This window comes from Macadamia integrifolia, chromosome 1 (genome assembly GCF_013358625.1).
Source record: "Macadamia integrifolia cultivar HAES 741 chromosome 1, SCU_Mint_v3, whole genome shotgun sequence".
NCBI classification, from domain to species: domain Eukaryota; kingdom Viridiplantae; phylum Streptophyta; class Magnoliopsida; order Proteales; family Proteaceae; genus Macadamia; species Macadamia integrifolia.
The window spans coordinates 34,410,639-34,422,892 of NC_056557.1; the positions used below are offsets into that span (position 1 = coordinate 34,410,639).

The window sequence follows — 12,254 nt, forward strand, 5'->3', positions numbered from 1 at the left end:
ATAGTAGACTTTTGTTTTCTTATTAAGATAAATGTGGAAACTCTTTATGTTTATATTTTATTATTTCCTTTAAGTAATAGTATTTTAAAAGATAATTTCATAAACAAATTATTTCCTTATTTAAGTTAAATTTGACCATAATAGCATGTTTGTAATTATTGATTTCATTGTTCAAAAGTGAATTTTCATTATTGTACTCTCCAGGAATAGAAGTGTTTGTCAAACGCTGTTTCTGTTCTTTTCCTGTTCTAAAGCCATTTCTGAAATAGTTTTACCAAACGCTGTTTCTATTCCCCCAGAGTGTCTTCACAGCATGGAATCGAAAAAGAACACTTCTGTAAAAGAACACTCTCCAGGAATAGGAAGTGTTATCAAACGGCACCTAATAGAATTATAAACCAAACACTCCTGTCTTAGGGGAGGAAGTTGGCGGACGGGGGAGAAAGAGTCTGAAGCGGTATAATTTCGTAATTTGGAAAGAATTGTGAGGTCATAATTGTCCATATAAAAAAATTCAACGTTAACCCTACGAAGGGTATAACCGTCACTTCGTCATGAGTTCACCCCACTCCCTTCCCCTTTAAATGTCGGGTCCTGCGAAAACCCTAAAGTTAATCAGTTCTCAAGCCCATTGCTTCTCCTTGCTATCGAGAGCACAGTGCCAGTGACGATGCCAAGGTGAGGAGATGGACTGGATTTAATCTCTCTCTTAGTGTTTTATTTTCTATTCAAATAGAAAACCAGGTGATGAGATCGATTGGATTAATTTCTCACGACGGTCATCTGAGACACTAGTGTCAATATTGATGCAATAATCCAGTGTTTCCTGATGGCTCTTCCCATCTTTTATTTATTTTTTTTAGTTCTTTTTTTAATTTTTTGGGAGTTTTATGCGAGCGAGTATGGTGATGAAGATCTTAAATCTACCGATACATTTCATGACTGGATAAAAATCCTCCTACTCATTCTGAATACTCACTCGCTTAACATATTTTTAATGGTGCTATAATGCTATATGATTCGATCCCCCCCCCCTTTTTTTTTTTTTGGTTTTACAAATCTCTACATTCTGTTTTTGTTTTATCTTCTGGGTAATCATATTTTCGAGTCCTCACAATGAGGAGAAATTTAACTCGCATGAGATCGAAAGATCTATGAAATTGTTAAAAATGATATAGTCCTTTTCATTCTGAGTGCTCTCTTTCTAATTTCTATTCAATTTCACATATTTTTAACTTAAAAAGCAATCCCTGTTTCTGTTTCTGGTTTTCTCAATTTTTTTTTTTAAATAAACATGGGATTTCCATTCTCTAATCTGTGGTGGAAGCCGTGGTAATGGTCTTTTATTCAATGTATAATTTTTTAAAAATTTCATTAATCAATTTCAAAATTTTCTGAATCTCTCATATTTTATGAGATTTTGTGAGTAGTGAGATAAACAACTTGACATATAGGCTATCGGGAAATAACGATTCCTATGTGGCACTTTTTTTTGTTTTTGAAAAAGTTTAAATAGTTTGATTAAAGCTGTTTTGTTTCACCTGTTGTTAAAAAGAAGCATAAATTAAAATTGATGTTTATTTACAATTCTAGGAATGATTTTGACGAAATTCCTAAAAAAGAATTTGAGAAGAAAAAATGCTTCTGATATGCAGAATAAATCTTTCAACTAATTAAAGTTAAATAGAGGCAACTGAATCCTCCTATCTATTTTGGGCATCCGAGAAATAAATTTATCAAATATAAAAAAAATTGTTTTTATTTTTGAAAACATGAAAAATTGTTTTTATCATTTCTATATACAAAAACAGCAGAACATTATCAATGGTGCACTTGCCAGTAATCCATTTTTGGTATTCTTTTGAAGATTCATATAATGTATTCACCCTATAGTTCTGACCCCATTGAGGCTAACAAAATGATGGTTAGCCTTACTTTTATGGCTGGGCGGGAGAATTGTATGTTTTTATGCATGGGTTTGCCTGGCCAAAGTTTTCTGCTGACCTAGATAGTTGGTTATTTATCCCCTCCCCTTTTCCCCTTAAAGTCTCACTTGTTAAGGGGGATTACTCAAAAAAAAATTATTAAGGTAAAAATGTAGTAGTTATCAAAGAAAAGACTATTATGAGACGAAAAAATTTTTAATAATGAAAAAAGGGTTGAGGTTTCCTGGTCGGTCACCCCAAATGGGAATCTTTTGAGGGGTACTTCCTGGACCGTTGGATCTAAATTTCAGTATGATGAAGTGTTGATTTGGAATAAGTGGTATTTATATTTTTAAGAAACCCTCTTTTTGGTAGAAGAGTTTAAGAAACAAATACGTATTGGTATTTGATAGAGAAACGAAAGAGGGAGGGAAGAGTTTGCAACTGCAACACTCCACCCACCGATCTTGCCGAAGAACGATCAAGCATCAAACTTCCCTCTGCTTGGACAGGTAATTTTTATTTGCAGCTTCATTTTTTTCCCTGTTGATTATAAAGATTCATTGCTTGAAAAGTCTGAGAGAGGGAGAGACGGTTTTTCATTTGTGACGACTTGGGGATCTTGCGGTAGCTGATAATCATGAACAAAAGGAGGAGGAGAAACATGGAGGATTGCTGAGGTTAAGAGCTGGGAGTGGGAGTCGTTATGGAGGTTCTAAGTTTAGAAGGGGCCGGTTGCTTGTCTATGGAAGAAGGAGCACTAATGGTGGTCTAATGTGGGTAAAGAAGGGAGAGATCTCCGATGGCAATGGGATTCTCATTCAAGAAGCTAAAGCTAAAACCAATCGTGGTTCGCGAATTCATGCCTGACAGCCTTGTTCCTCTCAGGCTTTCTGATTTAGCCTGATCCTGTGAGAAAGAGGGGAAAGGCAAATGCTCCATGTTCCATCCATGGCATTTGACATTTGAACTGGTTGGTTGTCATTTCCTTCGTCATGATTAGGAAAGAATGAAGGAGGAGCAGAAGAAGAAAGTTGCTAAATCTGTAGGGTAGTGTAGGGTTTCCAACTTCAGGTGTATTGGAACATGCCCAATTTTTTTCTCCTTCATGGTTTGATTTGGTTGATTTCGTTTCTTTATTGGTGGCTTTGTTTCAATTTCTATGCTCTTCTGATGATCCAAAAGTACAGAGTATGCAAACAGATCGAGTGATGCATCTCGTCCTTTCCCAAGTTCAAAAAACAATTCTGATGCTTACTGTAGCAGTTGGATCAGTTACAGGCCTTTCTTTTTCTCCTGAGCTGTTTAGCATCAATGACTTTTCTAGCCCTACAATTCAACCTTCCATAAATATTCTTGTGTTTCCTAACTTCTATCGAATTTTTCATTTGATAGAGAGATTTAAGTTTGAAGTTTAATAGTCTCATTTTTTAATCCTAAAATTTGGCAGTGTGGTGTGTGACGTGCACCCATATCATTTGGGACACGTCAAATGGGCAATGCTTACCATTCCATTATTTACACAAACTTTTTGATGACTTATCAGCTGCCTTGCTTGAGAGTATTTTTTGGTATTGGATGTGTATTGTAAGGTTTGAAAATGCTCCTTCCTTATCTGTTCTTAATGCTCCAAATTAATTCAACAAGTCCAGGTCTGTATTGTAATGATGTTTCTGTGATTAGAATGGGGTTTCCTAAATAATTTCATGGTTGTATATTGTATGGCCTCTTGTATGTAAGTTTGTAGGGCTTAATATGGGAGAAATGGATCCGAAGTTGTTTACGGCTTGGTCCTTAGTAACAGCACACATCATTAACTTTAGCTACCTTGTAACTGTTGATTAGTTCTTCTCCTATGTCATTGATGATTTTAAACACTGAAGTTCTGTCTGTAGGTTTTCTCAATTCTGATCATCCATGTCTGGAACCATCTTGATTGCTATTTTGGTCCTGCTCCTGCTTCTGCTTTAGATTCCCCAATTTGGCCAAGGAATTCTTTGCTTTCTTTTAGTAATTGAGATGAAATAACTGGCATTGTTGTGGCTTGCATTGCTAACCTGTTCGATTTGGAGGATCAAGAGCTTGAAAGCTACTGTAACAAAATACCAGAACAGAGAAGCCCAGAATTTGTGCGTGAACTCGAAACCTGGCAAAGACCCCTGGTTCTATCACCTTCCTGTGCAACCTACACTCTCTTATACAGTTGGGACTGCAACCCTAAGGTATGAAGAACAACCCCTTTATTTTTTTTTTGGTATTTTTTTTTGGGTAGATTTTTCTTGTATAGAAGAGGAATATGTCATGTAAATGAAGCTTTTACTGTAGACTTGATGTTCGATTTGATTCCTTGGTTTTATTCCAGAATTTTGCTTTTTGTGTTTTCATTATATGCTTTTTTGAATTCTCTAGTGGTAGTCTTTGATACTTGTGATTGTAGACTAATTTCTCTTATATTTTGTTATAAATGAAGAATGCTGTTCAATCCTTTGAGTTCAGGAGTTTTTTCCCCTCTCTTCATTTTATGATTCAGAATACTGAAAACATAATTTCATATGGAGGCTTGCCTTTTATTAGTTATGGGAACTAAAAATACAACTTTGCACTACTTGATCTGATGTAGGTAAGATATTTCACACCAGTTTGGGTTCCAAATAGACATTAGGAGTTCCTCTGCAGGTTACCTTTCTCTGCTATTGTCGTGTTCATTGAATGCATCCTTATATTGAAATGTGCCAATGAAGCATTTACATATAAGCAAGATTTTTTCATTTCTAACCCCTACGATAAAGAACCCAAACCTATAGATTACCATTTAATGTGAAGCAGCTGATGTTTGTCTATGCATTTGTTTGCTCAAAATTACTTGCAATGGAATAACCTAATTTGTTTCTTTCTATCAAGTAGCTGATGTTTGAGGACCCATATTTTTTTTCTATTAAGTACATTCAATTAATGAGGATCCTTATGTTTGTGCTATTAAAAACATTCAGTTTCATTGGATCTTTATTTTTATGCTTGACAGTACATCCGGGATTCTAAGCATTTTTATTGATTTTTAGCCTCTAATGTACTAACAATCTTTTTTGTATGTAAAGAGTCTTTAGCTCAAAATGGTAGAGCAACTGGGTTAATGCCCAGGTTATGGTGGTTCGAATCCACCAAGACTTTGAAAGTGAATGAATGTGTTCTACCTTACTGCTGTCATGTGCTTCTGCTGGTTTTTCCAAGAGTTGAGCCTTTTTTTTTTTTGGTTCTGGTGATGAAATTGCTTCTGCTGTCATGTGCTTCTGCATTTTCAAGGTTTTTCAGTCTTTAGTGAAGAAGCTCTTATTTAGGTTGTCAGCTTCTTGGAGATGGTTCAAAAACCTTGATCTAAGATTGGTTTGACATTTCTTGCATTCTGTTTATGGCAGTCTTGGTTAACTCTGCCCTAAACTGAAGGGTGCATCTAAGGTGAATACAGTTTCAGTGATTTTTGTTCTGTCCGAATCAGAGTTTTATTGGCCTAGAGGCTAAACTGTTCAATTTGAACCTTTTATTTCAATGCCAAAAACTCAGATGTCTGCCAAATTTCCAGTTTATGGTAGTTCTGAAACTGGTTCTGGCAATTTACCTGTATGTATTCATTTGAGATTAAGTGAGGCTCTGAAGAAGGATTTTGTTCTGGTAGTTCTGTGGTTACATTTCACATCTAGAGTATAGCATAGTTGAGATGAAAATGAATTGAGAAGTCTAATTTATTTATTTATTTATTTATTTTTTGGTGTATAAGCTGGTGTGATCTTAAATAAATATTTTATTAAGGCAATATTGGATGTACTGTGATGTCCTACCATTTTATTGCCTTCTTGTGATCTTAAATCTGTTTTTTTCTATAGCACTTGTTCTCAGAAATAGTTATTTGAAGTGGTTTCTGGATTTAGACAGAATTAGGCTTCTGTTGTGTCAAACAGTTTCAGTAGGAAGATTATTTTTCTTTGCATGACCTCTTTTGATTGGCTTCGGGGCTGTGTATAGTTACAGAACTGGCTCTGATCTTTAGGGCTTGTTATTCTTCATTGGTAGTAAAATCTCTTCTTAATTTGTGATCATGGCTTCATTTGTTTCCAGGAAAAAAACCGTTCCCTATTTTTGTGGCTTTTACCTAGAAACAAGTGAAGTCATAAAAGATGAAGTGGAGTTCCTAAAGTTGAAATTTGCTGCTTTAACACATTGACTGTTAGTATTGTATAAACTCTTTTCTAAGATGGAATGAGAGACATTCATAGATCTTAGAAGGAAGCCAGACCATGACCTTAGGATTTTTAGCACGACAAATCTGCTTCTAATCTATTACAGTAATACAAACCTAGCAAACACAAGGGAGTGCAATTTTTGGCAATCTAAAGTGGGCTGATTGATGTATGCTTTCTTCATTTTTTGCATTTAATAAAACAATTGAAACAAACCATCTAGCTTGCATCCATTTGACACACACTTCTCATAAGTTGTTTTTACTACAACTCTGGGTTGCTCTTTTGAACTCAAGATTTAACCATGGAAGAGAGTGAAAAGGGGTGAGGGAATACAAGGTTTTGATATGATGACACTAAATTGATGATCAGAAATGGATTACCATTACCAGTAGCTAGACCCAGTTGCCAACCCAGACAAGAAATAAAGATTTGAATTTGGAAAGAAAACAGAGAAGAGCCTAACAGCTCTAGGTTTTCCTTTGTTCTGCTTCTAATTTCATAAGCACCAACCCAGACAAGAAATAAAGATTTGAATTTGGAAAGAAAACAGAGAAGAGCCCAACAGGTCTAGGTTTTCCTCTGTTCTGTTTCTATTTTCTCTGAGTAACAGATATTTAAAAACTGCAAATAAATTAGTTTGCATTTCTAACATAGAAAGAGCTTGGGTCTGAGTAGAGCTGTCAAGGTAAACAACACCTTGCCCAAGGTGTTACCAACCCCAACCCAGTCTAAATGTGCAATACAATCTCCCAACTCAAGATCTACCTAACCAATAAAAAGCCTAAGAGCCAAAACTATTCTTGGACATTGGTGGGTTGTTTTGATGACTGATTTACTTCTTCTGACTCACAGGTCATTGACGCTGCATGCAACAAATGTTGCAGATTACTCTGCAGTTCACCACACAGTTGTTCCTCACCCAAGTAACAGGGTATTAAACTCAGATTCTCTATGGTGCCTCGACTGGGAATGGGTGTTTTTTTAGGTGATTCTTTGGGTAACCATTCATTGGCATGGCAGTCGGTATAACCCAACTCTATTTTGTAATTTGATCCAAGAATTTCAGGGTATCCAAAAGGAGCTAGATAATCCAGAATGAGATAATTCTAGGATATTGCACAGCGTGCTCCAGAAACACATTTTTCTTCACTTTGAGAAGCTACGTAAAAAAAATTGAAAGATATTAACAAGTTGAAGGATCACTTTCATGTTCTCACCTTTGATTAACATTATTAAAAAACTAGAAGGACAATCACTTTTTTAGTTAAACAATAATGCACTGATTTCAAGTGAAGATGCTACTGGGTGTAAGTTTCACGCCATAGATTCCCCTCATTACAATTTTCACTGGAATCTTCTTCCAATCACACAACTGTACTCTGAAAAAAGGTTCACTCAGAATCCAGAACATATATCCATATCATTTTAGGCACATAAAATGCACGCAGATTGAAGAATAGGCAGAAAGCAAAGAGATCATCAATATTTCATTATATCAGCAAACAGATAATCCATTCATCATATAATAATTTAACTGTCCAAGAAAGCTGAAAACCACTACAATACTATGCCTGTTAGAGTAAGACCATGTTTGATACAGATACCACTCTTCTATGATCACTTCTGTTTTCATCATTTAACGTAAACAATCCCTTTTTAAAAAATGCCTAACTTTGAAGAAGTTACCATTCCTTTTGATGTGCTTGAAGTCAGTGCTTAACAGTAAAGGTCTTTAAGACTCAAAGAAAACAGTGGCTTATATAGGAAGATTACTATAGATTTAGAGCTTACAATAAAGGTCTTCGAGACTCGCAGCAGAGCAAGAACCCAGTTTAACTTCCCCAATTAATAAATCTCTCTTGTTTGTGCATCGGTCAAAGTCTCACGAGCTCAAGAAATATGACTTCATTGGCAACATGGGAGCATTTCCGTCTTTCTAATTTAGGTACGGTTGAGTGTTGAGACCGGAGAAGGCGGAGATTATGAGATTCGCGTCTGGCAGATGTGATTTTGGGTTGTTTCTCTATTTTTTTTTTTTGAAAATTCGTTCTGAATTTGGAATTTGATGGCTGAGGGAGAAAAGTTTTCGGGCATTGTTCATGTGGTGCTTTTCCGTTACTATTAGAAATGGAAAAATGTACATCATGACCCTGGGCGGATGGAATCCACATCCTCCCCTTGTAATGAAATGATACCTAAGATAGGACCTATAAGATGGGACCTATATGTGTATGGTATTGCATCATAGCATAAGGGAAAATATGATTAAGGATTTACATAGAATGAGGTTGATTAATGCTTGATAAAATATTGAAATAGGTCTTTGATTCAGCCATTAAGGGCGAAGGTCTGGATACCCGCTGTTAGAAAAAAATAAAAAATAAAAAAGGGTCTTGGATGCATGCTCAATAAAATACTGAAAGTTCTCTATATGAAAAAGAGGAGTTCTTGCATCATAATGGTAGAATATAGTAGGGGTGTCAATTTTAAGCTTGCATTGGTAGGCCCGGTCGATCCCAACACATTTATGGCCTGTCCTAGACCGACCCGATTATTAACCGTGTAGGGCTAAACGGGCGTTCATGGTGTAGCCAACTAGCCCATCGGGCGCCCGATCGAACTGATACGTTTATATGCCTGAGTTGAACCGACTCGTTGTAGCCCGACCCCTTTAATACTACATAAAATTTCTATTTTGCCACTACTATAAGAAACTAATTAAGCTTTCTTACACTTTGCTTTGTAGTAAGATTTGATTTAATTAAGCTTTATTTTGTAAGTTGTAATGGTCATAATCTCTTTTTTTTTTTTTTATTTACAACAATAATCTCAACCCACTTAAGAATATAATTTTAGGGTATGCACGTTTAAAGCCCGTTTAGAGCCCGTTTAGACTTAAATAGGTCCATAGCCCGGTTAAAGTCAGGTTAAGGCCCATTTAAGGAAGCTCGATTAAAGCCCGACAATCGATCGGCCCGATTATAAACTGTATCATCCAAATGAGAAAAAAGTGAAAGAGTATTATCAAAGCTAGTATCAAACAACAATTGCCACTAAGTTAGTGATTCCTTCATTCGCGACTACTCTAACATCCATATTCCAAATTGGCTTGTTATGCTCGACGCTCCTTTTCAAGAAGTGTCGAAGCATTAATAGATGAAATTGATTTTTCATATCTGTTATGAAAAGGGGGTTAGTATTTCTCATTCATTCAAACAACCTGACTTCAATTTTATTTTATTTTATTTATTTATTATTTATTTTTTTTGGAGCTGACATATTGAAAATTTTTATCGGCGAAATGGCTAGACCCTAGTAGATCATACAATGCCTCCAATATTATCCACACTATTTTTTTTTTTTAATTCTAAACACAAATGGATATTTATTACAGACAACTTGACCTAGTTTGTTGGAGTTTTTTGGCCATCTATGCTAAGCGTTGACATGTCATCTAGGGGAATTGATCCAAATGCTGACCCGAATGGATCTTACGTTGCCTCCTCTTTGATTTTATTAAAATTAAATAAATATTAAACACCAATTAAATTTTGTTGGGAAGACACAGTAACTTATTTGTTATTTTTTTTCTTCCTCACTTGTCACGTAAGCTAGCATGTCGAAAAAATTTATTGTTCGAATGCCTTGACTTGAATGGAATTGATATTGCGTACTCTATGATATGAAATACAATCAAATATAAGCTTTACTAGCCTTGATATGAATCAAATATATTCCAAAAGCTCAAGCCACCTTAAAAAGAGAAAAAAGTACATATATATTATGATACAACAAAATAGATATTTAGAGTGAAAAATCAATAAAATCAAAATCATCTTGGTTAGTTTACTCCGATCAAACAAAATTTATGAAAGATAGATCTTGTACTATAAAATAAAAAACCAACATTTCAAATCCTGATATCTAAAGAGACCTATTCCCAAAACAAATTGAAAGCATATTGACCCCCAATAAGTTTTTTAAAATAATTTTCTCTTTTTTTTTTTCTTCTTTCTTTATAAAACCAATTCATATATCGTGACCTAAGTGGGTAAAAAAATGAAACTTAATAACAATTAATGAATCTTGATGGATTCGAACCACCATTTCTTGGGAATTTCCCAAGTGCTCTACCTTTTTGAACTAAAGACTCATATAAGTGGTGAAATTTATGACCCGTAGCATTATTTTATTCATTGCATTGTATGAAACCAAATCATGCCTCCTCACACGATCATCATCTATATCCCAAATAAGAAATAACAGTAAAACATCCATGATCTATTCATCCATTGAATATATCAAATCTGTTAATCAATTGCCATTCTCACAAGTTAAAATCTAATGAAGTGAAAATGATCAAAAATTCCAAATCCAATCTTGAGAGAACATAAAAGTATAACCAATGATCTGTACATTTCTTTTCCATGATGAAGAAGAAGAAAAAAGAAGCAGATCATTGTAAAGGAAGTCTTGTTGATTAATAGAATTCGGATTAAAAAATAACAGGACTCAAATAAATATTTGATTGATAAAAAAATACAAAGCAAGTTATTGCAAAAATCACCTTTCTCTGCTCTCTACATTGAGCCACTTGCACCCAAAATATCGCCAATATCAATAGATGTTTTCAACTGGTCAAATTGATCATTTAGAAGCCTTTACTTCTTGCAGTAAAGCAAGCACAAGGAGTCTTAAGCACTGGGTACGCCCTTTTTGAATCCTAGAAAAGACTGGTCACTGCCACTCAGTTATCTATACAAATTGTACTCTCTGGGGTTTTAATTTGTATCTTGTCAAGAGTGCAATCACTATTTAACATTTTATAGTTACAAAATGGTCTACCATCAAATAGCATAATATAACTCCTATTCTTAACTGGTCTACCATCAAAATATATAAAGCTCTTTTTTTTTTCCCTAACCGGATTCATCATCTATTTAGATCTTAAAGATTTGCTCAACTTATAGAGGCACCGTGCATTTACTCAAAATCATCAATGGATAATTCATTTTGTGAATTAGTGTCGAACCAAATACAGAAATGAAGAAGCATCAACAACTCAACATAATATGCAAATAAGAAGTCAAACCATTAAAATCTCCTATGAGAAGGGTTGAAATAGGGACAACAGATTGCTTTAGGGTTGTTTTTCAAACTTCAAAGTGTACACAAGGCAAAAAATCATTTCCTTCTACTACTACCCTGTAACTTATGATTCATGCTGATCAAGCAATAAAGCAACACCTTCATAATAGATCATACCGATATTTTGAAAAAATATGAGACTATATACGAGAGACAGAGATCCTTACCAGCCATCCATCTCAAATGTTGGCCTCAAGAATGTTCTTGAAGAAATGACAATCTCTTCTCTGGGAGATCCAGGCTATACTAGAGCTTTCTGTCTCTATTAAATGATGGTGCATCACTTGAACAGCCTGTGAAGGACTAAGAATGGATTTGTAATTTCCCCACGAAAAGCTAAGACGAATTAAATTGAAGCACCCGTGCTCCCTGCTTCAAACTCGAGCTTTGAAACTCGACCTACTTGAATGAAGATTCGTGAGCAGGGTTTGTCTTATCTCCTCTTTCTAGACTCTTGAATATCCTTCTCAATGTTCTCTTCTCCGGACTCTACATTATGTATACAAAGTTGCCTTTCCACCAAGATTCTCCTTTTGGTGGATGTTACAACTCTTGGGTCTTACGTATCTCAAAAAAGATTAAAAAAATAAAAAGATAGATAAATAAAAGGACATATACTGTGATCTCCAAATAATATATTTGATTTTACTATATTTTTATACCATTCTACAAACATTTCTCCCAACAAAAGTACAGCCAAATGGACTTCTATGAGTTGAATTCCATATACCCTGCTTCTGAGGCTAAGCTGCTCTTAGGGATCAATACTTTCCAAAAAGCAAGAGAGAAGGCACATCATAGATGCAACTAGTGATGCCTAGGTAGAACCCCTCACTATTTCTTAAGCCTGAACAGAGCTTCAAAATCTAATATCCTTAATCAGTTGAAAGCAGCAATTTTTTTTTTTTTTTCAATAATAATCAATAATTTTGTTAGAGAGAGTGAG

At 35.0% G+C, this 12,254-nt stretch overlaps 2 non-coding genes across 2 annotated transcripts; both read left to right on the top strand.

The window, feature by feature from the left end:
* The first annotated feature begins 737 nt into the window (after positions 1-737).
* LOC122086907 lies at positions 738-835 on the top strand. The gene has a single exon (XR_006142554.1). It is a non-coding gene; the product is annotated as a small nucleolar RNA Z161/Z228 (small nucleolar RNA).
* A 62-nt stretch (positions 836-897) lies between these two features.
* Positions 898-971, top strand: LOC122086862. Its single transcript, XR_006142547.1, has one exon. It is a non-coding gene; the product is annotated as a small nucleolar RNA Z105 (small nucleolar RNA).
* Positions 972-12,254: the final 11,283 nt, after the last annotated feature.